The sequence below is a fragment of the Anopheles funestus genome, assembly GCF_943734845.2.
Source record: "Anopheles funestus chromosome X unlocalized genomic scaffold, idAnoFuneDA-416_04 X_unloc_19, whole genome shotgun sequence".
Lineage (NCBI taxonomy): Eukaryota > Metazoa > Arthropoda > Insecta > Diptera > Culicidae > Anopheles > Anopheles funestus.
Genome location: NW_026045138.1, coordinates 636 through 25,594, shown reverse-complemented (window position 1 = coordinate 25,594; position 24,959 = coordinate 636). Strand labels below are relative to the sequence as shown.

General features: G+C 37.6%; 1 protein-coding gene across 2 annotated transcripts in view; it reads right to left on the bottom strand.

Annotated features, from left to right (window-relative positions):
* Positions 1-450, bottom strand: part of LOC125773054 (uncharacterized) — a 99,088-nt gene extending 98,638 nt beyond the window's left edge. The window contains exon 1 of one of the 2 annotated variants that reach the window (XM_049444239.1): positions 384-450. The gene's annotated coding sequence lies outside the window, so the exon portion shown is untranslated. Of the gene's footprint in view, positions 1-5; positions 199-383 lie in introns of those variants that run through there. The other variant, XM_049444230.1, reaches the window with a different exon arrangement.
* Positions 451-24,959: the final 24,509 nt, after the last annotated feature.

Here is a 24,959-nt window from a genome sequence, read left to right as displayed (position 1 = left end):
TGTACCTCGAATAACTTTTTCCACAGACAATTTAGCACATCGGCGTAGAATAACTTTTGGTAGCTAATGACCAGATCTATCCAAATATGTGCTACAATTGAAGATCCATTGGAAACTGACCGAGTTATAAGCATTCAAAGTGGCAAAATGAGGAATTTTTTTAGAAAAATTGAGAAAATGTTAAGTCTTTGTACCTCAAATAACTTTTTCCACAGACAACTTAGCACATCGGCGTAGAATAACTTTTGGTAGCTAATGACCAGATCTATCCAAATATGTGCTACAATTGAAGATCCATTGGAAACTGTCCGAGTTATAAGCATCCAAAGTGGCAAAATGAGGAATTTTTTTGGAAAAGTTGAGAAAATGTTAAGTCTTTGTACCTGAAATAACTTTTTCCACAGACAACTTAGCACATCGGCGTAGAATAACTTTTGGTAGCTAATGACCAGATCTATCCAAATATGTGCTACAATTGAAGATCCATTGGAAACTGACCGAGTTATAAGCATCCAAAGTGGCAAAATGAGGAATTTTTTGGAAAAGTTGAGAAAATGTTAAGTCTTTGTACCTCGAATAACTTTTTCCACAGACAACTTAGCACATCGGCGTAGAATAACTTTTGGTAGCTAATGACCAGATCTATCCAAATATGTGCTACAATTGAAGATCCATTGGAAACTGACCGAGTTATAAGGATCCAAAGTGGCAAAATGAGGAATTTTTTGGAAAAGTTGAGAAAATGTTAAGTCTTTGTACCTCGAATAACTTTTTCCACAGACAACTTAGCACATCGGCGTAGAATAACTTTTGGTAGCTAATGACCAGATCTATCCAAATATGTGCTACAATTGAAGATCCATTGGAAACTGACCGAGTTATAAGGATCCAAAGTGGCAAAATGGGTAAAATTTTACGGGGCAAAGCCAAGGGTAATTTTTTTTATCCCTCTAATAACTTCTAGCACAGACATTGAATCGCTTTGTGATGTACGGATGAAATGTAGCAAACAGTTGGAACTACCCATAAAATCTTAAAGATAGACGATCCAATGTATAGAACCGGAGTAATGTGCGATACATGGTGAAAAATCGAGTGAAAAATTAACTATAAACTGTTTTTCCTCAATAACTCGAATACTAGACGTCGGAGGGGGGTGCCGTAGAACAATTTTTTGTAGCCCTTGAAATTACCTTTCGAATGATATATAGTGGTTTTTTGGTCAAAAAGTGACCCCGAGACTAGTAACCCTCCATACACAAAACCGCCTAAAAAGTTTTGGTTTTGCAAAATTTTGAAAAGTGCGTCAAAAAAATTTTTTCAAAAAGTACCAAATCGTGATCAGAACTCACTATAGACCATAAAAAGTGAAATCCGATGATCATTTGCAACACTTGGTCAATCGAGAAAAATTTCACTTTTTTACTAGAGTCGGGTACCCTGAACGAAAAATCGCTCAAGTGATGGTTTTTGGCCAATAACTCGAATACTAGACGTCGGAGGGGGGTGCCGTAGAACAATTTTTTGTAGCCCTTGAAATTACCTTTCGAATGATATATAGTGGTTTTTTGGTCAAAAAGTGACCCCGAGACTAGTAACCCTCCATACACAAAACCGCCTAAAAAGTTTTGGTTTTGCAAAATTTTGAAAAGTGCGTCAAAAATTTTTTTTCAAAAAGTACCAAATCGTGATCAGAACTCACTATAGACCATAAAAAGTGAAATCCGATGGTCATTTGCAACACTTGGTCAATCGAGAAAAATTTCACTTTTTTACTAGAGTCGGGAACCCTGGTTGAAAAATCGCTCAAGTGGCGGTTTTTGGCCAATAACTCGAATACTAGACGTCGGACGGGGGTGCCGTAGAACAATTTTTTGTAGCCCTTGAAATTATCTTTCGAATGATATATAGTGGTTTTTTGGTCAAAAAGTGACCCCTAGACTAGTAACGCTCCATACAAAAAAGCGCCTACAAAAAATTTTTTTTGCAAAATTTTGAAATTTTCGTCAAAACCAATTTTCCAAAAACTACCAAAACGTGATCAGGACACACTTTAGACCATGAAAAGTGAAATCCGATGGTCATTTGCAACACTTGGTCAATCGAGAAAAATTTCACTTTTTTACTAGAGTCGGGAACCCTGGTTGAAAAATCGCTCAAGTGGCGGTTTTTGGCCAATAACTCGAATACTAGACGTCGGACGGGGGTGCCGTAGAACAATTTTTTGTAGCCCTTGAAATTATCTTTCGAATGATATATAGTGGTTTTTTGGTCAAAAAGTGACCCCTAGACTAGTAACGCTCCATACAAAAAAGCGCCTACAAAAAATTTTTTTTGCAAAATTTTGAAATTTTCGTCAAAACCAATTTTCCAAAAACTACCAAAACGTGATCAGGACACACTTTAGACCATGAAAAGTGAAATCCGATGGTCATTTGCAACACTTGGTCAATCGAGAAAAATTTCACTTTTTTACTAGAGTCGGGTACCCTGGTTGAAAAATCGCTCAAGTGGCGGTTTTTGGCCAATAACTCGAATACTAGACGTCGGACGGGGGTGCCGTAGAACAATTTTTTGTAGCCCTTGAAATTATCTCTCGAATGATATATAGTGGTTTTTTGGTCAAAAAGTGACCCCTAGACTAGTAACGCTCCATACAAAAAAGCGCCTACAAAAAATTTTTTTTGCAAAATTTTGAAATTTTCGACAAAACCAATTTTCCAAAAACTACCAAAACGTGATCAGGACACACTTTAGACCATGAAAAGTGAAATCCGATGGTCATTTGCAACACTTGGTCAATCGAGAAAAATTTCACTTTTTTACTAGAGTCGGGAACCCTGGTTGAAAAATCGCTCAAGTGGCGGTTTTTGGCCAATAACTCGAATACTAGACGTCGGACGGGGGTGCCGTAGAACAATTTTTTGTAGCCCTTGAAATTATCTTTCGAATGATATATAGTGGTTTTTTGGTCAAAAAGTGACCCCTAGACTAGTAACGCTCCATACAAAAAAGCGCCTACAAAAAATTTTTTTTGCAAAATTTTGAAATTTTCGTCAAAACAAATTTTCCAAAAACTACCAAAACGTGATCAGGACACACTTTAGACCATGAAAAGTGAAATCCGATGGTCATTTGCAACACTTGGTCGATCGAGAAAAATTTCACTTTTTTACTAGAGTCGGGAACCCTGGTTGAAAAATCGCTCAAGTGGCAGTTTTTGGCCAATAACTCGAATACTAGACGTCGGACGGGGGTGCCGTAGAACAATTTTTTGTAGCCCTTGAAATTATCTTTCGAATGATATATAGTGGTTTTTTGGTCAAAAAGTGACCCCTAGACTAGTAACGCTCCATACAAAAAAGCGCCTACAAAAAATTTTTTTTGCAAAATTTTGAAATTTTCGACAAAACCAATTTTCCAAAAACTACCAAAACGTGATCAGGACACACTTTAGACCATGAAAAGTGAAATCCGATGGTCATTTGCAACACTTGGTCAATCGAGAAAAATTTCACTTTTTTACTAGAGTCGGGAACCCTGGTTGAAAAATCGCTCAAGTGGCGGTTTTTGGCCAATAACTCGAATACTAGACGTCGGACGGGGGTGCCGTAGAACAATTTTTTGTAGCCCTTGAAATTATCTTTCGAATGATATATAGTGGTTTTTTGGTCAAAAAGTGACCCCTAGACTAGTAACGCTCCATACAAAAAAGCGCCTACAAAAAATTTTTTTTGCAAAATTTTGAAATTTTCGTCAAAACCAATTTTCCAAAAACTACCAAAACGTGATCAGGACACACTTTAGACCATGAAAAAAGAAATCCGATGGTCATTTGCAACACTTGGTCAATCGAGAAAAATTTCACTTTTTTACTAGAGTCGGGTACCCTGGTTGAAAAATCGCTCAAGTGGCGGTTTTTGGCCAATAACTCGAATACTAGACGTCGGACGGGGGTGCCGTAGAACAATTTTTTGTAGCCCTTGAAATTATCTTTCGAATGATATATAGTGGTTTTTTGGTCAAAAAGTGACCCCTAGACTAGTAACGCTCCATACAAAAAAGCGCCTACAAAAAATTTTTTTTGCAAAATTTTGAAATTTTCGTCAAAACCAATTTTCCAAAAACTACCAAAACGTGATCAGGACACACTTTAGACCATGAAAAGTGAAATCCGATGGTCATTTGCAACACTTGGTCAATCGAGAAAAATTTCACTTTTTTACTAGAGTCGGGAACCCTGGTTGAAAAATCGCTCAAGTGGCGGTTTTTGGCCAATAACTCGAATACTAGACGTCGGACGGGGGTGCCGTAGAACAATTTTTTGTAGCCCTTGAAATTATCTTTCGAATGATATATAGTGGTTTTTTGGTCAAAAAGTGACCCCTAGACTAGTAACGCTCCATACAAAAAAGCGCCTACAAAAAATTTTTTTTGCAAAATTTTGAAATTTTCGTCAAAACCAATTTTCCAAAAACTACCAAAACGTGATCAGGACACACTTTAGACCATGAAAAGTGAAATCCGATGGTCATTTGCAACACTTGGTCAATCGAGAAAAATTTCACTTTTTTACTAGAGTCGGGAACCCTGGTTGAAAAATCGCTCAAGTGGCGGTTTTTGGCCAATAACTCGAATACTAGACGTCGGACGGGGGTGCCGTAGAACAATTTTTTGTAGCCCTTGAAATTATCTTTCGAATGATATATAGTGGTTTTTTGGTCAAAAAGTGACCCCTAGACTAGTAACGCTCCATACAAAAAAGCGCCTACAAAAAATTTTTTTTGCAAAATTTTGAAATTTTCGTCAAAACCAATTTTCCAAAAACTACCAAAACGTGATCAGGACACACTTTAGACCATGAAAAGTGAAATCCGATGGTCATTTGCAACACTTGGTCGATCGAGAAAAATTTCACTTTTTTACTAGAGTCGGGAACCCTGGTTGAAAAATCGCTCAAGTGGCAGTTTTTGGCCAATATCTCGAATACTAGACGTCGGACGGGGGTGCCGTAGAACAATTTTTTGTAGCCCTTGAAATTATCTTTCGAATGATATATAGTGGTTTTTTGGTCAAAAAGTGACCCCTAGACTAGTAACGCTCCATACAAAAAAGCGCCTACAAAAAATTTTTTTAGCAAAATTTTGAAATTTTCGACAAAACCAATTTTCCAAAAACTACCAAAACGTGATCAGGACACACTTTAGACCATGAAAAGTGAAATCCGATGGTCATTTGCAACACTTGGTCAATCGAGAAAAATTTCACTTTTTTACTAGAGTCGGGAACCCTGGTTGAAAAATCGCTCAAGTGGCGGTTTTTGGCCAATAACTCGAATACTAGACGTCGGACGGGGGTGCCGTAGAACAATTTTTTGTAGCCCTTGAAATTATCTTTCGAATGATATATAGTGGTTTTTTGGTCAAAAAGTGACCCCTAGACTAGTAACGCTCCATACAAAAAAGCGCCTACAAAAAATTTTTTTTGCAAAATTTTGAAATTTTCGTCAAAACCAATTTTCCAAAAACTACCAAAACGTGATCAGGACACACTTTAGACCATGAAAAAAGAAATCCGATGGTCATTTGCAACACTTGGTCAATCGAGAAAAATTTCACTTTTTTACTAGAGTCGGGTACCCTGGTTGAAAAATCGCTCAAGTGGCGGTTTTTGGCCAATAACTCGAATACTAGACGTCGGACGGGGGTGCCGTAGAACAATTTTTTGTAGCCCTTGAAATTATCTTTCGAATGATATATGATGGTTTTTTGGTCAAAAAGTGACCCCTAGACTAGTAACGCTCCATACAAAAAAGCGCCTACAAAAAATTTTTTTTGCAAAATTTTGAAATTTTCGTCAAAACCAATTTTCCAAAAACTACCAAAACGTGATCAGGACACACTTTAGACCATGAAAAGTGAAATCCGATGGTCATTTGCAACACTTGGTCAATCGAGAAAAATTTCACTTTTTTACTAGAGTCGGGAACCCTGGTTGAAAAATCGCTCAAGTGGCGGTTTTTGGCCAATAACTCGAATACTAGACGTCGGACGGGGGTGCCGTAGAACAATTTTTTGTAGCCCTTGAAATTATCTTTCGAATGATATATAGTGGTTTTTTGGTCAAAAAGTGACCCCTAGACTAGTAACGCTCCATACAAAAAAGCGCCTACAAAAAATTTTTTTTGCAAAATTTTGAAATTTTCGTCAAAACCAATTTTCCAAAAACTACCAAAACGTGATCAGGACACACTTTAGACCATGAAAAGTGAAATCCGATGGTCATTTGCAACACTTGGTCAATCGAGAAAAATTTCACTTTTTTACTAGAGTCGGGAACCCTGGTTGAAAAATCGCTCAAGTGGCGGTTTTTGGCCAATAACTCGAATACTAGACGTCGGACGGGGGTGCCGTAGAACAATTTTTTGTAGCCCTTGAAATTATCTTTCGAATGATATATAGTGGTTTTTTGGTCAAAAAGTGACCCCTAGACTAGTAACGCTCCATACAAAAAAGCGCCTACAAAAAATTTTTTTTGCAAAATTTTGAAATTTTCGTCAAAACCAATTTTCCAAAAACTACCAAAACGTGATCAGGACACACTTTAGACCATGAAAAGTGAAATCCGATGGTCATTTGCAACACTTGGTCAATCGAGAAAAATTTCACTTTTTTACTAGAGTCGGGAACCCTGGTTGAAAAATCGCTCAAGTGGCGGTTTTTGGCCAATAACTCGAATACTAGACGTCGGACGGGGGTGCCGTAGAACAATTTTTTGTAGCCCTTGAAATTATCTTTCGAATGATATATAGTGGTTTTTTGGTCAAAAAGTGACCCCTAGACTAGTAACGCTCCATACAAAAAAGCGCCTACAAAAAATTTTTTTTGCAAAATTTTGAAATTTTCGTCAAAACCAATTTTCCAAAAACTACCAAAACGTGATCAGGACACACTTTAGACCATGAAAAGTGAAATCCGATGGTCATTTGCAACACTTGGTCAATCGTGAAAAATTTCACTTTTTTACTAGAGTCGGGAACCCTGGTTGAAAAATCGCTCAAGTGGCGGTTTTTGGCCAATAACTCGAATACTAGACGTCGGACGGGGGTGCCGTAGAACAATTTTTTGTAGCCCTTGAAATTATCTTTCGAATGATATATAGTGGTTTTTTGGTCAAAAAGTGACCCCTAGACTAGTAACGCTCCATACAAAAAAGCGCCTACAAAAAATTTTTTTTGCAAAATTTTGAAATTTTCGTCAAAACCAATTTTCCAAAAACTACCAAAACGTGATCAGGACACACTTTAGACCATGAAAAGTGAAATCCGATGGTCATTTGCAACACTTGGTCAATCGAGAAAAATTTCACTTTTTTACTAGAGTCGGGAACCCTGGTTGAAAAATCGCTCAAGTGGCGGTTTTTGGCCAATAACTCGAATACTAGACGTCGGACGGGGGTGCCGTAGAACAATTTTTTGTAGCCCTTGAAATTATCTTTCGAATGATATATAGTGGTTTTTTGGTCAAAAAGTGACCCCTAGACTAGTAACGCTCCATACAAAAAAGCGCCTACAAAAAATTTTTTTTGCAAAATTTTGAAATTTTCGTCAAAACCAATTTTCCAAAAACTACCAAAACGTGATCAGGACACACTTTAGACCATGAAAAGTGAAATCCGATGGTCATTTGCAACACTTGGTCAATCGAGAAAAATTTCACTTTTTTACTAGAGTCGGGAACCCTGGTTGAAAAATCGCTCAAGTGGCGGTTTTTGGCCAATAACTCGAATACTAGACGTCGGACGGGGGTGCCGTAGAACAATTTTTTGTAGCCCTTGAAATTATCTTTCGAATGATATATAGTGGTTTTTTGGTCAAAAAGTGACCCCTAGACTAGTAACGCTCCATACAAAAAAGCGCCTACAAAAAATTTTTTTTGCAAAATTTTGAAATTTTCGTCAAAACCAATTTTCCAAAAACTACCAAAACGTGATCAGGACACACTTTAGACCATGAAAAGTGAAATCCGATGGTCATTTGCAACACTTGGTCAATCGAGAAAAATTTCACTTTTTTACTAGAGTCGGGAACCCTGGTTGAAAAATCGCTCAAGTGGCGGTTTTTGGCCAATAACTCGAATACTAGACGTCGGACGGGGGTGCCGTAGAACAATTTTTTGTAGCCCTTGAAATTATCTTTCGAATGATATATAGTGGTTTTTTGGTCAAAAAGTGACCCCTAGACTAGTAACGCTCCATACAAAAAAGCGCCTACAAAAAATTTTTTTTGCAAAATTTTGAAATTTTCGTCAAAACCAATTTTCCAAAAACTACCAAAACGTGATCAGGACACACTTTAGACCATGAAAAGTGAAATCCGATGGTCATTTGCAACACTTGGTCAATCGAGAAAAATTTCACTTTTTTACTAGAGTCGGGAACCCTGGTTGAAAAATCGCTCAAGTGGCGGTTTTTGGCCAATAACTCGAATACTAGACGTCGGACGGGGGTGCCGTAGAACAATTTTTTGTAGCCCTTGAAATTATCTTTCGAATGATATATAGTGGTTTTTTGGTCAAAAAGTGACCCCTAGACTAGTAACGCTCCATACAAAAAAGCGCCTACAAAAAATTTTTTTTGCAAAATTTTGAAATTTTCGACAAAACCAATTTTCCAAAAACTACCAAAACGTGATCAGAACACACTTTAGACCATGAAAAGTGAAATCCGATGGTCATTTGCAACACTTGGTCAATCGAGAAAAATTTCACTTTTTTACTAGAGTCGGGAACCCTGGTTGAAAAATCGCTCAAGTGGCGGTTTTTGGCCAATAACTCGAATACTAGACGTCGGACGGGGGTGCCGTAGAACAATTTTTTGTAGCCCTTGAAATTATCTTTCGAATGATATATAGTGGTTTTTTGGTCAAAAAGTGACCCCTAGACTAGTAACGCTCCATACAAAAAAGCGCCTACAAAAAATTTTTTTTGCAAAATTTTGAAATTTTCGTCAAAACCAATTTTCCAAAAACTACCAAAACGTGATCAGGACACACTTTAGACCATGAAAAGTGAAATCCGATGGTCATTTGCAACATTTGGTCAATCGAGAAAAATTTCACTTTTTTACTAGAGTCGGGTACCCTGGTTGAAAAATCGCTCAAGTGGCGGTTTTTGGCCAATAACTCGAATACTAGACGTCGGACGGGGGTGCCGTAGAACAATTTTTTGTAGCCCTTGAAATTATCTCTCGAATGATATATAGTGGTTTTTTGGTCAAAAAGTGACCCCTAGACTAGTAACGCTCCATACAAAAAAGCGCCTACAAAAAATTTTTTTTGCAAAATTTTGAAATTTTCGACAAAACCAATTTTCCAAAAACTACCAAAACGTGATCAGGACACACTTTAGACTATGAAAAGTGAAATCCGATGGTCATTTGCAACACTTGGTCAATCGAGAAAAATTTCACTTTTTTACTAGAGTCGGGAACCCTGGTTGAAAAATCGCTCAAGTGGCGGTTTTTGGCCAATAACTCGAATACTAGACGTCGGACGGGGGTGCCGTAGAACAATTTTTTGTAGCCCTTGAAATTATCTTTCGAATGATATATAGTGGTTTTTTGGTCAAAAAGTGACCCCTAGACTAGTAACGCTCCATACAAAAAAGCGCCTACAAAAAATTTTTTTTGCAAAATTTTGAAATTTTCGTCAAAACAAATTTTCCAAAAACTACCAAAACGTGATCAGGACACACTTTAGACCATGAAAAGTGAAATCCGATGGTCATTTGCAACACTTGGTCGATCGAGAAAAATTTCACTTTTTTACTAGAGTCGGGAACCCTGGTTGAAAAATCGCTCAAGTGGCGGTTTTTGGCCAATAACTCGAATACTAGACGTCGGACGGGGGTGCCGTAGAACAATTTTTTGTAGCCCTTGAAATTATCTTTCGAATGATATATAGTGGTTTTTTGGTCAAAAAGTGACCCCTAGACTAGTAACGCTCCATACAAAAAAGCGCCTACAAAAAATTTTTTTTGCAAAATTTTGAAATTTTCGACAAAACCAATTTTCCAAAAACTACCAAAACGTGATCAGGACACACTTTAGACCATGAAAAGTGAAATCCGATGGTCATTTGCAACACTTGGTCGATCGAGAAAAATTTCACTTTTTTACTAGAGTCGGGAACCCTGGTTGAAAAATCGCTCAAGTGGCGGTTTTTGGCCAATAACTCGAATACTAGACGTCGGACGGGGGTGCCGTAGAACAATTTTTTGTAGCCCTTGAAATTATCTTTCGAATGATATATAGTGGTTTTTTGGTCAAAAAGTGACCCCTAGACTAGTAACGCTCCATACAAAAAAGCGCCTACAAAAAATTTTTTTTGCAAAATTTTGAAATTTTCGTCAAAACCAATTTTCCAAAAACTACCAAAACGTGATCAGGACACACTTTAGACCATGAAAAAAGAAATCCGATGGTCATTTGCAACACTTGGTCAATCGAGAAAAATTTCACTTTTTTACTAGAGTCGGGTACCCTGGTTGAAAAATCGCTCAAGTGGCGGTTTTTGGCCAATAACTCGAATACTAGACGTCGGACGGGGGTGCCGTAGAACAATTTTTTGTAGCCCTTGAAATTATCTTTCGAATGATATATAGTGGTTTTTTGGTCAAAAAGTGACCCCTAGACTAGTAACGCTCCATACAAAAAAGCGCCTACAAAAAATTTTTTTTGCAAAATTTTGAAATTTTCGTCAAAACCAATTTTCCAAAAACTACCAAAACGTGATCAGGACACACTTTAGACCATGAAAAGTGAAATCCGATGGTCATTTGCAACACTTGGTCAATCGAGAAAAATTTCACTTTTTTACTAGAGTCGGGAACCCTGGTTGAAAAATCGCTCAAGTGGCGGTTTTTGGCCAATAACTCGAATACTAGACGTCGGACGGGGGTGCCGTAGAACAATTTTTTGTAGCCCTTGAAATTATCTTTCGAATGATATATAGTGGTTTTTTGGTCAAAAAGTGACCCCTAGACTAGTAACGCTCCATACAAAAAAGCGCCTACAAAAAATTTTTTTTGCAAAATTTTGAAATTTTCGTCAAAACCAATTTTCCAAAAACTACCAAAACGTGATCAGGACACACTTTAGACCATGAAAAGTGAAATCCGATGGTCATTTGCAACACTTGGTCAATCGAGAAAAATTTCACTTTTTTACTAGAGTCGGGAACCCTGGTTGAAAAATCGCTCAAGTGGCGGTTTTTGGCCAATAACTCGAATACTAGACGTCGGACGGGGGTGCCGTAGAACAATTTTTTGTAGCCCTTGAAATTATCTTTCGAATGATATATAGTGGTTTTTTGGTCAAAAAGTGACCCCTAGACTAGTAACGCTCCATACAAAAAAGCGCCTACAAAAAATTTTTTTTGCAAAATTTTGAAATTTTCGTCAAAACCAATTTTCCAAAAACTACCAAAACGTGATCAGGACACACTTTAGACCATGAAAAGTGAAATCCGATGGTCATTTGCAACACTTGGTCGATCGAGAAAAATTTCACTTTTTTACTAGAGTCGGGAACCCTGGTTGAAAAATCGCTCAAGTGGCAGTTTTTGGCCAATAACTCGAATACTAGACGTCGGACGGGGGTGCCGTAGAACAATTTTTTGTAGCCCTTGAAATTATCTTTCGAATGATATATAGTGGTTTTTTGGTCAAAAAGTGACCCCTAGACTAGTAACGCTCCATACAAAAAAGCGCCTACAAAAAATTTTTTTTGCAAAATTTTGAAATTTTCGACAAAACCAATTTTCCAAAAACTACCAAAACGTGATCAGGACACACTTTAGACCATGAAAAGTGAAATCCGATGGTCATTTGCAACACTTGGTCAATCGAGAAAAATTTCACTTTTTTACTAGAGTCGGGAACCCTGGTTGAAAAATCGCTCAAGTGGCGGTTTTTGGCCAATAACTCGAATACTAGACGTCGGACGGGGGTGCCGTAGAACAATTTTTTGTAGCCCTTGAAATTATCTTTCGAATGATATATAGTGGTTTTTTGGTCAAAAAGTGACCCCTAGACTAGTAACGCTCCATACAAAAAAGCGCCTACAAAAAATTTTTTTTGCAAAATTTTGAAATTTTCGTCAAAACCAATTTTCCAAAAACTACCAAAACGTGATCAGGACACACTTTAGACCATGAAAAAAGAAATCCGATGGTCATTTGCAACACTTGGTCAATCGAGAAAAATTTCACTTTTTTACTAGAGTCGGGTACCCTGGTTGAAAAATCGCTCAAGTGGCGGTTTTTGGCCAATAACTCGAATACTAGACGTCGGACGGGGGTGCCGTAGAACAATTTTTTGTAGCCCTTGAAATTATCTTTCGAATGATATATGATGGTTTTTTGGTCAAAAAGTGACCCCTAGACTAGTAACGCTCCATACAAAAAAGCGCCTACAAAAAATTTTTTTTGCAAAATTTTGAAATTTTCGTCAAAACCAATTTTCCAAAAACTACCAAAACGTGATCAGGACACACTTTAGACCATGAAAAGTGAAATCCGATGGTCATTTGCAACACTTGGTCAATCGAGAAAAATTTCACTTTTTTACTAGAGTCGGGAACCCTGGTTGAAAAATCGCTCAAGTGGCGGTTTTTGGCCAATAACTCGAATACTAGACGTCGGACGGGGGTGCCGTAGAACAATTTTTTGTAGCCCTTGAAATTATCTTTCGAATGATATATAGTGGTTTTTTGGTCAAAAAGTGACCCCTAGACTAGTAACGCTCCATACAAAAAAGCGCCTACAAAAAATTTTTTTTGCAAAATTTTGAAATTTTCGTCAAAACCAATTTTCCAAAAACTACCAAAACGTGATCAGGACACACTTTAGACCATGAAAAGTGAAATCCGATGGTCATTTGCAACACTTGGTCAATCGAGAAAAATTTCACTTTTTTACTAGAGTCGGGAACCCTGGTTGAAAAATCGCTCAAGTGGCGGTTTTTGGCCAATAACTCGAATACTAGACGTCGGACGGGGGTGCCGTAGAACAATTTTTTGTAGCCCTTGAAATTATCTTTCGAATGATATATAGTGGTTTTTTGGTCAAAAAGTGACCCCTAGACTAGTAACGCTCCATACAAAAAAGCGCCTACAAAAAATTTTTTTTGCAAAATTTTGAAATTTTCGTCAAAACCAATTTTCCAAAAACTACCAAAACGTGATCAGGACACACTTTAGACCATGAAAAGTGAAATCCGATGGTCATTTGCAACACTTGGTCAATCGAGAAAAATTTCACTTTTTTACTAGAGTCGGGAACCCTGGTTGAAAAATCGCTCAAGTGGCGGTTTTTGGCCAATAACTCGAATACTAGACGTCGGACGGGGGTGCCGTAGAACAATTTTTTGTAGCCCTTGAAATTATCTTTCGAATGATATATAGTGGTTTTTTGGTCAAAAAGTGACCCCTAGACTAGTAACGCTCCATACAAAAAAGCGCCTACAAAAAATTTTTTTTGCAAAATTTTGAAATTTTCGTCAAAACCAATTTTCCAAAAACTACCAAAACGTGATCAGGACACACTTTAGACCATGAAAAGTGAAATCCGATGGTCATTTGCAACACTTGGTCGATCGAGAAAAATTTCACTTTTTTACTAGAGTCGGGAACCCTGGTTGAAAAATCGCTCAAGTGGCAGTTTTTGGCCAATAACTCGAATACTAGACGTCGGACGGGGGTGCCGTAGAACAATTTTTTGTAGCCCTTGAAATTATCTTTCGAATGATATATAGTGGTTTTTTGGTCAAAAAGTGACCCCTAGACTAGTAACGCTCCATACAAAAAAGCGCCTACAAAAAATTTTTTTTGCAAAATTTTGAAATTTTCGACAAAACCAATTTTCCAAAAACTACCAAAACGTGATCAGGACACACTTTAGACCATGAAAAGTGAAATCCGATGGTCATTTGCAACACTTGGTCAATCGAGAAAAATTTCACTTTTTTACTAGAGTCGGGAACCCTGGTTGAAAAATCGCTCAAGTGGCGGTTTTTGGCCAATAACTCGAATACTAGACGTCGGACGGGGGTGCCGTAGAACAATTTTTTGTAGCCCTTGAAATTATCTTTCGAATGATATATAGTGGTTTTTTGGTCAAAAAGTGACCCCTAGACTAGTAACGCTCCATACAAAAAAGCGCCTACAAAAAAATTTTTTTGCAAAATTTTGAAATTTTCGTCAAAACCAATTTTCCAAAAACTACCAAAACGTGATCAGGACACACTTTAGACCATGAAAAGTGAAATCCGATGGTCATTTGCAACACTTGGTCAATCGAGAAAAATTTCACTTTTTTACTAGAGTCGGGTACCCTGGTTGAAAAATCGCTCAAGTGGCGGTTTTTGGCCAATAACTCGAATACTAGACGTCGGACGGGGGTGCCGTAGAACAATTTTTTGTAGCCCTTGAAATTATCTCTCGAATGATATATAGTGGTTTTTTGGTCAAAAAGTGACCCCTAGACTAGTAACGCTCCATACAAAAAAGCGCCTACAAAAAATTTTTTTTGCAAAATTTTGAAATTTTCGACAAAACCAATTTTCCAAAAACTACCAAAACGTGATCAGGACACACTTTAGACTATGAAAAGTGAAATCCGATGGTCATTTGCAACACTTGGTCAATCGAGAAAAATTTCACTTTTTTACTAGAGTCGGGAACCCTGGTTGAAAAATCGCTCAAGTGGCGGTTTTTGGCCAATAACTCGAATACTAGACGTCGGACGGGGGTGCCGTAGAACAATTTTTTGTAGCCCTTGAAATTATCTTTCGAATGATATATAGTGGTTTTTTGGTCAAAAAGTGACCCCTAGACTAGTAACGCTCCATACAAAAAAGCGCCTACAAAAAATTTTTTTTGCAAAATTTTGAAATTTTCGACAAAACCAATTTTCCAAAAACTACCAAAACGTGATCAGGACACACTTTAGACCATGAAAAGTGAAATCCGATGGTCATTTGCAACACTTGGTCAATCGAGAAAAATTTCACTTTTTTACTAGAGTCGGGAACCCTGGTTGAAAAATCGCTCAAGTGGCGGTTTTTGGCCAATAACTCGAATACTAGACGTCGGACGGGGGTGCCGTAGAACAATTTTTTGTAGCCCTTGAAATTATCTTTCGAATGATATATAGTGGTTTTTTGGTCAAAAAGTGACCCCTAGACTAGTAACGCTCCATACAAAAAAGCGCCTACAAAAAATTTTTTTTGCAAAATTTTGAAATTTTCGTCAAAACCAATTTTCCAAAAACTACCAAAACGTGATCAGGACACACTTTAGACCATGAAAAGTGAAATCCGATGGTCATTTGCAACACTTGGTCAATCGAGAAAAATTTCACTTTTTTACTAGAGTCGGGAACCCTGGTTGAAAAATCGCTCAAGTGGCGGTTTTTGGCCAATAACTCGAATACTAGACGTCGGACGGGGGTGCCGTAGAACAATTTTTTGTAGCCCTTGAAATTATCTTTCGAATGATATATAGTGGTTTTTTGGTCAAAAAGTGACCCCTAGACTAGTAACGCTCCATACAAAAAAGCGCCTACAAAAAATTTTTTTTGCAAAATTTTGAAATTTTCGTCAAAACCAATTTTCCAAAAACTACCAAAACGTGATCAGGACACACTTTAGACCATGAAAAGTGAAATCCGATGGTCATTTGCAACACTTGGTCAATCGAGAAAAATTTCACTTTTTTACTAGAGTCGGGAACCCTGGTTGAAAAATCGCTCAAGTGGCGGTTTTTGGCCAATAACTCGAATACTAGACGTCGGACGGGGGTGCCGTAGAACAATTTTTTGTAGCCCTTGAAATTATCTTTCGAATGATATATAGTGGTTTTTTGGTCAAAAAGTGACCCCTAGACTAGTAACGCTCCATACAAAAAAGCGCCTACAAAAAATTTTTTTTGCAAAATTTTGAAATTTTCGTCAAAACCAATTTTCCAAAAACTACCAAAACGTGATCAGGACACACTTTAGACCATGAAAAGTGAAATCCGATGGTCATTTGCAACACTTGGTCAATCGAGAAAAATTTCACTTTTTTACTAGAGTCGGGAACCCTGGTTGAAAAATCGCTCAAGTGGCGGTTTTTGGCCAATAACTCGAATACTAGACGTCGGACGGGGGTGCCGTAGAACAATTTTTTGTAGCCCTTGAAATTATCTTTCGAATGATATATAGTGGTTTTTTGGTCAAAAAGTGACCCCTAGACTAGTAACGCTCCATACAAAAAAGCGCCTACAAAAAATTTTTTTTGCAAAATTTTGAAATTTTCGTCAAAACCAATTTTCCAAAAACTACCAAAACGTGATCAGGACACACTTTAGACCATGAAAAGTGAAATCCGATGGTCATTTGCAACACTTGGTCAATCGAGAAAAATTTCACTTTTTTACTAGAGTCGGGAACCCTGGTTGAAAAATCGCTCAAGTGGCGGTTTTTGGCCAATAACTCGAATACTAGACGTCGGACGGGGGTGCCGTAGAACAATTTTTTGTAGCCCTTGAAATTATCTTTCGAATGATATATAGTGGTTTTTTGGTCAAAAAGTGACCCCTAGACTAGTAACGCTCCATACAAAAAAGCGCCTACAAAAAATTTTTTTTGCAAAATTTTGAAATTTTCGTCAAAACCAATTTTCCAAAAACTACCAAAACGTGATCAGGACACACTTTAGACCATGAAAAGTGAAATCCGATGGTCATTTGCAACACTTGGTCAATCGAGAAAAATTTCACTTTTTTACTAGAGTCGGGAACCCTGGTTGAAAAATCGCTCAAGTGGCGGTTTTTGGCCAATAACTCGAATACTAGACGTCGGACGGGGGTGCCGTAGAACAATTTTTTGTAGCCCTTGAAATTATCTTTCGAATGATATATAGTGGTTTTTTGGTCAAAAAGTGACCCCTAGACTAGTAACGCTCCATACAAAAAAGCGCCTACAAAAAATTTTTTTTGCAAAATTTTGAAATTTTCGACAAAACCAATTTTCCAAAAACTACCAAAACGTGATCAGAACACACTTTAGACCATGAAAAGTGAAATCCGATGGTCATTTGCAACACTTGGTCAATCGAGAAAAATTTCACTTTTTTACTAGAGTCGGGAACCCTGGTTGAAAAATCGCTCAAGTGGCGGTTTTTGGCCAATAACTCGAATACTAGACGTCGGACGGGGGTGCCGTAGAACAATTTTTTGTAGCCCTTGAAATTATCTTTCGAATGATATATAGTGGTTTTTTGGTCAAAAAGTGACCCCTAGACTAGTAACGCTCCATACAAAAAAGCGCCTACAAAAATTTTTTTTTGCAAAATTTTGAAATTTTCGACAAAACCAATTTTCCAAAAACTACCAAAACGTGATCAGAACACACTTTAGACCATGAAAAGTGAAATCCGATGGTCATTTGCAACACTTGGTCAATCGAGAAAAATTTCACTTTTTTACTAGAGTCGGGAACCCTGGTTGAAAAATCGCTCAAGTGGCGGTTTTTGGCCAATAACTCGAATACTAGACGTCGGACGGGGGTGCCGTAGAACAATTTTTTGTAGCCCTTGAAATTATCTTTCGAATGATATATAGTGGTTTTTTGGTCAAAAAGTGACCCCTAGACTAGTAACGCTCCATACAAAAAAGCGCCTACAAAAAATTTTTTTTGCAAAATTTTGAAATTTTCGTCAAAACCAATTTTCCAAAAACTACCAAAACGTGATCAGGACACACTTTAGACCATGAAAAGTGAAATCCGATGGTCATTTGCAACACTTGGTCAATCGAGAAAAATTTCACTTTTTTACTAGAGTCGGGAACCCTGGTTGAAAAATCGTTCAAGTGGCGGTTTTTGGCCAATAACTCGAATACTAGACGTCGGACGGGGGTGCCGTAGAACAATTTTTTGTAGCCCTTGAAATTATCTTTCGAATGATATATAGTGGTTTTTTGGTCAAAAAGTGACCCCTAGACTAGTAACGCTCCATACAAAAAAGCGCCTACAAAAAATTTTTTTTGCAAAATTTTGAAATTTTCGACAAAACCAATTTTCCAAAAACTACCAAAACGTGATCAGAACACACTTTAGACCATGAAAAGTGAAATCCGATGGTCATTTGCAACACTTGGTCAATCGAGAAAAATTTCACTTTTTTACTAGAGTCGGGAACCCTGGTTGAAAAATCGCTCAAGTGGCGGTTTTTGGCCAATAACTCGAATACTAGACGTCGGACGGGGGTGCCGTAGAACAATTTTTTGTAGCCCTTGAAATTATCTTTCGAATGATATATAGTGGTTTTTTGGTCAAAAAGTGACCCCTAGACTAGTAACGCTCCATACAAAAAAGCGCCTACAAAAAATTTTTTTTGCAAAATTTTGAAATTTTCGTCAAAACCAATTTTCCAAAAACTACCAAAACGTGATCAGGACACACTTTAGACCATGAAAAGTGAAATCCGATGGTCATTTGCAACACTTGGTCAATCGAGAAAAATTTCACTTTTTTACTAGAGTCGGGTACCCTGGTTGAAAAATCGCTCAAGTGGCGGTTTTTGGCCAATAACTCGAATACTAGACGTCGGACGGGGGTGCCGTAGAACAATTTTTTGTAGCCCTTGAAATTATCTTTCGAATGATATATAGTGGTTTTTTGGTCAAAAAGTGACCCCTAGACTAGTAACGCTCCATACAAAAAAGCGCCTACAAAAAATTTTTTTTGCAAAATTTTGAAATTTTCGTCAAAACCAATTTTCCAAAAACTACCAAAACGTGATCAGGACACACTTTAGACCATGAAAAGTGAAATCCGATGGTCATTTGCAACACTTGGTCAATCGAGAAAAATTTCACTTTTTTACTAGAGTCGGGAACCCTGGTTGAAAAATCGCTCAAGTGGCGGTTTTTGGCCAATAACTCGAATACTAGACGTCGGACGGGGGTGCCGTAGAACAATTTTTTGTAGCCCTTGAAATTATCTTTCGAATGATATATAGTGGTTTTTTGGTCAAAAAGTGACCCCTAGACTAGTAACGCTCCATACAAAAAAGCGCCTACAAAAAATTTTTTTTGCAAAATTTTGAAATTTTCGTCAAAACCAATTTTCCAAAAACTACCAAAACGTGATCAGGACACACTTTAGACCATGAAAAGTGAAATCCGATGGTCATTTGCAACACTTGGTCAATCGAGAAAAATTTCACTTTTTTACTAGAGTCGGGAACCCTGGTTGAAAAATCGCTCAAGTGGCGGTTTTTGGCCAATAACTCGAATACTAGACGTCGGACGGGGGTGCCGTAGAACAATTTTTTGTAGCCCTTGAAATTATCTTTCGAATGATATATAGTGGTTTTTTGGTCAAAAAGTGACCCCTAGACTAGTAACGCTCCATACAAAAAAGCGCCTACAAAAAATTTTTTTTGCAAAATTTTGAAATTTTCGTCAAAACCAATTTTCCAAAAACTACCAAAACGTGATCAGGACACACTTTAGACCATGAAAAGTGAAATCCGATGGTCATTTGCAACACTTGGTCAATCGAGAAAAATTTCACTTTTTTACTAGAGTCGGGAACCCTGGTTGAAAAATCGCTCAAGTGGCGGTTTTTGGCCAATAACTCGAATACTAGACGTCGGACGGGGGTGCCGTAGAACAATTTTTTGTAGCCCTTGAAATTATCTTTCGAATGATATATAGTGGTTTTTTGGTCAAAAAGTGACCCCTAGACTAGTAACGCTCCATACAAAAAAGCGCCTACAAAAAATTTTTTTTGCAAAATTTTGAAATTTTCGTCAAAACCAATTTTCCAAAAACTACCAAAACGTGATCAGGACACACTTTAGACCATGAAAAGTGAAATCCGATGGTCATTTGCAACACTTGGTCAATCGAGAAAAATTTCACTTTTTTACTAGAGTCGGGAACCCTGGTTGAAAAATCGCTCAAGTGGCAGTTTTTGGCCAATAACTCGAATACTAGACGTCGGACGGGGGTGCCGTAGAACAATTTTTTGTAGCCCTTGAAATTATCTTTCGAATGATATATAGTGGTTTTTTGGTCAAAAAGTGACCCCTAGACTAGTAACGCTCCATACAAAAAAGCGCCTACAAAAAATTTTTTTTGCAAAATTTTGAAATTTTCGACAAAACCAATTTTCCAAAAACTACCAAAACGTGATCAGGACACACTTTAGACCATGAAAAGTGAAATCCGATGGTCATTTGCAACACTTGGTCAATCGAGAAAAATTTCACTTTTTTACTAGAGTCGGGTACCCTGGTTGAAAAATCGCTCAAGTGGCGGTTTTTGGCCAATAACTCGAATACTAGACGTCGGACGGGGGTGCCGTAGAACAATTTTTTGTAGCCCTTGAAATTATCTTTCGAATGATATATAGTGGTTTTTTGGTCAAAAAGTGACCCCTAGACTAGTAACGCTCCATACAAAAAAGCGCCTACAAAAAATTTTTTTTGCAAAATTTTGAAATTTTCGACAAAACCAATTTTCCAAAAACTACCAAAACGTGATCAGGACACACTTTAGACCATGAAAAAAGAAATCCGATGGTCATTTGCAACACTTGGTCAATCGAGAAAAATTTCACTTTTTTACTAGAGTCGGGTACCCTGGTTGAAAAATCGCTCAAGTGGCGGTTTTTGGCCAATAACTCGAATACTAGACGTCGGACGGGGGTGCCGTAGAACAATTTTTTGTAGCCCTTGAAATTATCTTTCGAATGATATATAGTGGTTTTTTGGTCAAAAAGTGACCCCTAGACTAGTAACGCTCCATACAAAAAAGCGCCTACAAAAAATTTTTTTTGCAAAATTTTGAAATTTTCGTCAAAACCAATTTTCCAAAAACTACCAAAACGTGATCAGGACACACTTTAGACCATGAAAAGTGAAATCCGATGGTCATTTGCAACACTTGGTCAATCGAGAAAAATTTCACTTTTTTACTAGAGTCGGGAACCCTGGTTGAAAAATCGCTCAAGTGGCGGTTTTTGGCCAATAACTCGAATACTAGACGTCGGACGGGGGTGCCGTAGAACAATTTTTTGTAGCCCTTGAAATTATCTTTCGAATGATATATAGTGGTTTTTTGGTCAAAAAGTGACCCCTAGACTAGTAACGCTCCATACAAAAAAGCGCCTACAAAAAATTTTTTTTGCAAAATTTTGAAATTTTCGTCAAAACCAATTTTCCAAAAACTACCAAAACGTGATCAGGACACACTTTAGACCATGAAAAGTGAAATCTGATGGTCATTTGCAACACTTGGTCAATCGAGAAAAATTTCACTTTTTTACTAGAGTCGGGAACCCTGGTTGAAAAATCGCTCAAGTGGCGGTTTTTGGCCAATAACTCGAATACTAGACGTCGGACGGGGGTGCCGTAGAACAATTTTTTGTAGCCCTTGAAATTATCTTTCGAATGATATATAGTGGTTTTTTGGTCAAAAAGTGACCCCTAGACTAGTAACGCTCCATACAAAAAAGCGCCTACAAAAAATTTTTTTTGCAAAATTTTGAAATTTTCGTCAAAACCAATTTTCCAAAAACTACCAAAACGTGATCAGGACACACTTTAGACCATGAAAAGTGAAATCCGATGGTCATTTGCAACACTTGGTCAATCGAGAAAAATTTCACTTTTTTACTAGAGTCGGGAACCCTGGTTGAAAAATCGCTCAAGTGGCGGTTTTTGGCCAATAACTCGAATACTAGACGTCGGACGGGGGTGCCGTAGAACAATTTTTTGTAGCCCTTGAAATTATCTTTCGAATGATATATAGTGGTTTTTTGGTCAAAAAGTGACCCCTAGACTAGTAACGCTCCATACAAAAAAGCGCCTACAAAAAATTTTTTTTGCAAAATTTTGAAATTTTCGTCAAAACCAATTTTCCAAAAACTACCAAAACGTTATCAGGACACACTTTAGACCATGAAAAGTGAAATCCGATGGTCATTTGCAACACTTGGTCAATCGTGAAAAATTTCACTTTTTTACTAGAGTCGGGAACCCTGGTTGAAAAATCGCTCAAGTGGCGGTTTTTGGCCAATAACTCGAATACTAGACGTCGGACGGGGGTGCCGTAGAACAATTTTTTGTAGCCCTTGAAATTATCTTTCGAATGATATATAGTGGTTTTTTGGTCAAAAAGTGACCCCTAGACTAGTAACGCTCCATACAAAAAAGCGCCTACAAAAAATTTTTTTTGCAAAATTTTGAAATTTTCGTCAAAACCAATTTTCCAAAAACTACCAAAACGTGATCAGGACACACTTTAGACCATGAAAAGTGAAATCCGATGGTCATTTGCAACACTTGGTCAATCGAGAAAAATTTCACTTTTTTACTAGAGTCGGGAACCCTGGTTGAAAAATCGCTCAAGTGGCGGTTTTTGGCCAATAACTCGAATACTAGACGTCGGACGGGGGTGCCGTAGAACAATTTTTTGTAGCCCTTGAAATTATCTTTCGAATGATATATAGTGGTTTTTTGGTCAAAAAGTGACCCCTAGACTAGTAACGCTCCATACAAAAAAGCGCCTACAAAAAATTTTTTTTGCAAAATTTTGAAATTTTCGTCAAAACCAATTTTCCAAAAACTACCAAAACGTGATCAGGACACACTTTAGACCATGAAAAGTGAAATCCGATGGTCATTTGCAACACTTGGTCAATCGAGAAAAATTTCACTTTTTTACTAGAGTCGGGAACCCTGGTTGAAAAATCGCTCAAGTGGCGGTTTTTGGCCAATAACTCGAATACTAGACGTCGGACGGGGGTGCCGTAGAACAATTTTTTGTAGCCCTTGAAATTATCTTTCGAATGATATATAGTGGTTTTTTGGTCAAAAAGTGACCCCTAGACTAGTAACGCTCCATACAAAAAAGCGCCTACAAAAAATTTTTTTTGCAAAATTTTGAAATTTTCGTCAAAACCAATTTTCCAAAAACTACCAAAACGTGATCAGGACACACTTTAGACCATGAAAAGTGAAATCCGATGGTCATTTGCAACACTTGGTCAATCGAGAAAAATTTCACTTTTTTACTAGAGTCGGGAACCCTGGTTGAAAAATCGCTCAAGTGGCAGTTTTTGGCCAATAACTCGAATACTAGACGTCGGACGGGGGTGCCGTAGAACAATTTTTTGTAGCCCTTGAAATTATCTTTCGAATGATATATAGTGGTTTTTTGGTCAAAAAGTGACCCCTAGACTAGTAACGCTCCATACAAAAAAGCGCCTACAAAAAATTTTTTTTGCAAAATTTTGAAATTTTCGTCAAAACCAATTTTCCAAAAACTACCAAAACGTGATCAGGACACACTTTAGACCATGAAAAGTGAAATCCGATGGTCATTTGCAACACTTGGTCAATCGAGAAAAATTTCACTTTTTTACTAGAGTCGGGAACCCTGGTTGAAAAATCGCTCAAGTGGCGGTTTTTGGCCAATAACTCGAATACTAGACGTCGGACGGGGGTGCCGTAGAACAATTTTTTGTAGCCCTTGAAATTATCTTTCGAATGATATATAGTGGTTTTTTGGTCAAAAAGTGACCCCTAGACTAGTAACGCTCCATACAAAAAAGCGCCTACAAAAAATTTTTTTTGCAAAATTTTGAAATTTTCGACAAAACCAATTTTCCAAAAACTACCAAAACGTGATCAGAACACACTTTAGACCATGAAAAGTGAAATCCGATGGTCATTTGCAACACTTGGTCAATCGAGAAAAATTTCACTTTTTTACTAGAGTCGGGAACCCTGGTTGAAAAATCGCTCAAGTGGCGGTTTTTGGCCAATAACTCGAATACTAGACGTCGGACGGGGGTGCCGTAGAACAATTTTTTGTAGCCCTTGAAATTATCTTTCGAATGATATATAGTGGTTTTTTGGTCAAAAAGTGACCCCTAGACTAGTAACGCTCCATACAAAAAAGCGCCTACAAAAATTTTTTTTTGCAAAATTTTGAAATTTTCGTCAAAACCAATTTTCCAAAAACTACCAAAACGTGATCAGAACACACTTTAGACCATGAAAAGTGAAATCCGATGGTCATTTGCAACACTTGGTCAATCGAGAAAAATTTCACTTTTTTACTAGAGTCGGGAACCCTGGTTGAAAAATCGCTCAAGTGGCGGTTTTTGGCCAATAACTCGAATACTAGACGTCGGACGGGGGTGCCGTAGAACAATTTTTTGTAGCCCTTGAAATTATCTTTCGAATGATATATAGTTGTTTTTTGGTCAAAAAGTGACCCCTAGACTAGTAACGCTCCATACAAAAAAGCGCCTACAAAAAATTTTTTTTGCAAAATTTTGAAATTTTCGTCAAAACCAATTTTCCAAAAACTACCAAAACGTGATCAGGACACACTTTAGACCATGAAAAGTGAAATCCGATGGTCATTTGCAACACTTGGTCAATCGAGAAAAATTTCACTTTTTTACTAGAGTCGGGAACCCTGGTTGAAAAATCGTTCAAGTGGCGGTTTTTGGCCAATAACTCGAATACTAGACGTCGGACGGGGGTGCCGTAGAACAATTTTTTGTAGCCCTTGAAATTATCTTTCGAATGATATATAGTGGTTTTTTGGTCAAAAAGTGACCCCTAGACTAGTAACGCTCCATACAAAAAAGCGCCTACAAAAAATTTTTTTTGCAAAATTTTGAAATTTTCGACAAAACCAATTTTCCAAAAACTACCAAAACGTGATCAGAACACACTTTAGACCATGAAAAGTGAAATCCGATGGTCATTTGCAACACTTGGTCAATCGAGAAAAATTTCACTTTTTTACTAGAGTCGGGAACCCTGGTTGAAAAATCGCTCAAGTGGCGGTTTTTGGCCAATAACTCGAATACTAGACGTCGGACGGGGGTG